A 5,123-nucleotide genomic window follows, 5' to 3' on the forward strand; every position below is an offset into this window, starting at 1 on the left:
ACCAAGAGACCGAAGATCCACTCCACAAAGATAGCTTTTTTATGTGAGGTTAAAGTACAACTTTGTTTTTACAACAACGGTTGTAGATTAGTTAAGATCTTTTCATTTACTGCTTGCTCTCTATCGATTTTGAGATTTTAACGATTTTGATTTCAGTGGGTGGGGGCATGTGTACAAAGTCGCTAAATATGTCTTTAGTTTTTAGACACAATAAACCCATTCCCATGATGGACCGTAATCTTTCATGTGCAGATGTGACTTATGGGGGCTAGCAGTGTTACTGTAAATAGTAATAAAGAAATCACCAGCTTATTGTGTCTAAAAAGACATATTTAGCTACTTGTAAAGTGGGTGCAGCCTTCCAAGTTCCCAGAGGAACGCGGCACCGCCACGGACATCCTCCAAGACACTTTGTTTTCGCTTTGTTTGTCACTTTCGTGGTGTGGTGCGGCGGTCGACACTATTATTCAAACACACCTTAACCACACAAACAACAAGAGGCTTAGTGGGGTGGGCCTTTAAAGGAGTTTCCTCTTTAGATACCTCTTTAAATGTCTTCTTATAAGCTTGCAAGATGGTCCAGACACCCCATAGTTCCAAAGAAGCATTATATTCCATTTTTGATTGCAGCTTCTACCCGACCATGGCTCCATAATCGACCGCGTTCATTCTATCTCTAATCCGGTTATTTTTCTCGCTTCAAAGTCAATTTTTTCGCTCCGTATCAGTTCCCCGTACTCTATATAATTCATCCTAGCATTAGCTTCTCCAGGGCGCAGCCATTTTTGTTGTCAAAAATCTCGTTCAGCTTGAAATCCCGCCATCTCTCGCGGGACAACAGTAACCTGTAGAAAGCAGGGGCACGGGAACGCACCTCCTATTGTTCCAAAAATGGAATATAATGCTTCTTTGGGACTATGGGGTGTCTGGACCATCTTGCAAGCTTGTAAGAAGACATTTAAAGAGATATGGGGGTCGATTTTACCCAGAAACTCTCCTTTAACATTGTTTTTATTGGAATCACTGTTTCCGAGTGGTTCTGGACACCTAGCTGTGTCCAGTTCTGACCACCTCTTTCCCTCTGCACTAAATATCCAAGTGTTTCCCTCTACACCAGGGGTCTTCAACAGGGGGCTGGGGACCCCTAGGGGGTCCTCAGAGTTACTACAGGGGGTCCTCCAAATCTTTGAGTGATAGAAACTTTGTTATGTTAACCACTTGAACCCTAGCGTCCATATTCCGAGAACTTCAGCCAAAAATAGCAGATCTACAAGCTCACAACGCCTCGCGCTGCGCGCCGCTGTGAGCTTGTAGATCGGCTATTTTTGGCAAATAGCTTTGGTGTAGAGGGGAAAAAGAGCACACTAAGTACAGAGTGAAAGGTCAAGTTTATTAAGTATTGACGGTTCAAGTGGTTAAATATCAGAAAAGACAAATTGACATGATTCCAAAATACACTGATTTTGCGGTAAAAACAATGACACTATATGGAATCTATGAACAGGTTGTGGGGGTCCCTGCTTCATCTCTCTCTCTCAACTAAGGGGTCCCCGGCCTGAAAGCGTTGGAAGACCCCTGCTCTACACCACATGTCCTCACCTAAACGGATTCCCAGAAAAGGGACACTGGCGGTAAAAAAAAGAGGAGATCTTCGAAGTGTTTCTGATTGGACAAGAACGCAGTGACGTTTTAAAGTGGAGAGACTAGTCCTTCCGTGTGTCAATGGTCCGTCCAAACGTAAAAGGACATTTCTGCTCTGGCCAACGATCTCGCCTCACACGTCTCCTGAAACACACACGCGCGGCTCAAAGCATCGCCACCAGCACGGCCTTATACTGTAGGAACTACGATGGAGAAGTGTAACGTGTGGCCTAGCCAGCACGAACTTTTGGAACTCCTGAATCGCTGCCCTGTCCAACACCTTCCTGTCCTAGCGTCAGGGTCGTGAGCACTGCAGTGTTGTTACTTCCGCTGTCGCACCGCAGTGTGTCTACGTAGTTTGTACACGAACTCGCGCCTGCGCTGTGGGTCTGTTCATTGAAAATAACGGGGGGCGTTTGGGGATATTTCACTTTCAAAAGCACTTTTGGTCATTTTATCGTCTAATCAGGCTTTTATGAACACCCTGAACTGTTAAGTTGCTTGATTCAATATTTAGATATTTGATGTATATGTTATCAGGCCCTCCAGGCCCAGGGCCTCTCCCCATACACACCCATTGTAACTTCAAACTCCATTTTAACCATGATAGATTCATTAACAAATACTCATTATCTTTTCTGGTGAATCATACTACCCTCCTAATACGTGAGGAGGCCGTGTTTTTTCGATAACATTTGTCATTTATTTTTAATAATTCTTTGGGGAAATGGAAAAAAATGAAATGCACAAAAAAAAAAGAAAAAAGGTTTATAAAAAAAAGCGCCCTGCTCACGTATCAGGAGGGTAGAAAAACATAATAATAATGGGTGTTTTTATTGAATCTATCATAGTTTAAATGGAGTTTGAACTTGTGTGTGTGGGGAGAGGCCCTGGCTGGGCCTGGAGGGCCTGATAACATTTACATCAAATATCTAAATATCGAATGAATGAATGAATGAATATCTGTCCAGGGTGTTCATAAAAGCCTGATTACACGATAAAATGACCAAAAGTTTTTTTTGGAAAGTGAGTCCTGCGTACATTTAGACCAGATGGATGGAGACCAAATACAATTAACCAAATAAGCCAAAAGGTTTAATTTACACCAAAATGACGCCACCTGGTGGAGACCACATAAAGTGCACTGCCAACGGACCTGAACATTGAATAACCACCGCGGACCAAACATCTGGAAACACCAGCTGTTTCCTTCTGAACAACACGTGCCCTAACACACACAGACACACACACAAACACACACACACACACACACACACACACACACACACACACACACACACACACACACACACAGCACAATCAGCCGAACAGTGTTATTTTCTTGAGGTTGTAATCATGTTAAAGGAGCTTTTTCTTGAAAAACGGATGCTAAAATAAAAATAATGTTTCGAAAATATTTTATAATAAAATAAGCTTCATACATGTGTTTCTATTCAAAAATGACCACAAAAAGCGTAAGATAATGATAAAATAATCATTTTGGCCATTGTCGGACCGACACTTTGTTTACATTAGACTAGGATGTAAACAAAGTGTTGGCCCGACAATGGCCAAAATGATTGTTTATTTTACGCTTTTTGTGATGTATGAAGCTTATTTTTTTATAAAATATTTTCGAAACATTATTTTTATTTTAGCATCCGTTTTTCAAGAAAAAAGTTGACTATAGCTCCTTTATATCTTTTGTGATGCTCAGTGCTAGGAAGAGGGGCACTGCATTGTGTAGCAGTGGTTCTCAACCCTTGGGTCGAGCCCCCGGCGCGAGGGGGGGGGGGGGGGACCCCAGATTACAGTTAAGTGTCAATTTAAAGACTTAAAGGTGATACACCATGCATTTAAAAAGTATTTATGTCATATTGTTTATGTCCCAAAAACGTTTTTCAAAAGGTTTGAGGCTAAATTACCACTCCTGAATAGACGGTCTCTCTCATTTTTGAATGGCTCTCAGAGCATTTCAGCTGCAGTACCACCTTTGGCCTGAACTGCGCCACCCCTCAAAAAATCTTTTCGATTTTTTTTTTTTTTTTTGAAAAAATATTTTTTTTTGAAAAAAAAAAAAAATGTTTTTGTGGTGACGTCACAATCGGCAGATGACGTCACAATCGGCAGCAAATCTGGACAGCCTGTTTTGAGAACCCGTGGGATACTTTTAACCTTCGCCTTCTCAAAACCAGAGAAAAACACAACGGTCAGAAATGGGACTTTGTGAGGATAGAAGGTGCTATCACCTTTAAAGGAGTAGTTCACCCCCCAAACTTCTTTTAGTTTTTGTTTGTTTTTGTCACATTCCTAAGCAAATAAAGTCCCTAAGCCAAAGTTAAAATATGCTTATTTGGGGGGGTCCCCAGTTCAAATATGATTATGACTTTCGCCAGCAGAGGGCACAAGTAGGCCATACATGGGCATGAGTGCACAAGGTGCAAGTTGGCACCTCAACAGTTTGCAGTCTAGTCTAATTATTTTTTGGGGGCGGGGTGGGGTGGGGGGTGTCACGGCCTGAGAAGGTTGAGAACCATTGAAATAGCGACACGTTTATACATGTTTGTTAATATATATATATATATATATGTTTATACAGATATCTGTTTAATACATTATGTTTGTGTGTTTTTACATATGTTGGCAAATACATTTGTTTATACAGTTATGTTTTATATACGTTTTATATGTTTCTATATCCTATACTTTTTCTTTTTTATGGTGTGAAGCGTTATCACTGCCAGGGTCACAGGTTAAATTAAGACCCCAGTTTTGCTACGTGATTTGATACCCTTCTCAATGCTGCGTTCATGCTGGCAGTTACAGTTACAAAGCCACAGGCTTCCATTCATTGTCAAAGAATACACAAACTGACATCTGACATTCGTTACTGTGTGATGAATGTCAAAGTGGGATTTCCATTCGGCCACTTCCTTCATCTTTTTATCCCAAACCTTTAGAACGAAAGAACATCGCATGGATGCACCTGGGACGTATCCTCAGTGATGTAGCCCAAGGTCATATAGTCCGGCTGCCCCTGAGGTGGGGTCTGAAATGTGGTATATAGTATTTTTTATTGGCCTAAAATATTGTCTATATACATACAGTCATGAATCCACCCGCTGACCGCCTGTCAGCATTGAACAATTTATTTTTTGGGGGGTAAAGGTATGGGGCCCATCATTACTATAAAGGAAAAACAAATACCCCCAAAAGATCTGCTTTAAGTAGCATGTGAGGGGTCAAACTAGAGGTTTTTAATGTTTCTGAATCCATTGCAAGTGTTTGGCATGAAAAACATTCCTTGGCCTAAAAACAGCCGCACACAACTATGGTTTAGTGTGATATCACTTTTCCAAATTTTCTGGGGGGCGTTTTCTAGCCCAAGGAATGTTTTTCATGCAAAACAAATGCTTGCAATGGATTCAGAATCATGAAGAACCCCTAGTTTGACCCCTCATATGCTACTTAAAGTGGATTTT

Source organism: Nannobrachium achirus (genome assembly GCF_963921795.1).
Source record: "Nannobrachium achirus genome assembly, chromosome: 19".
Classification (NCBI taxonomy): domain Eukaryota; kingdom Metazoa; phylum Chordata; class Actinopteri; order Myctophiformes; family Myctophidae; genus Nannobrachium; species Nannobrachium achirus.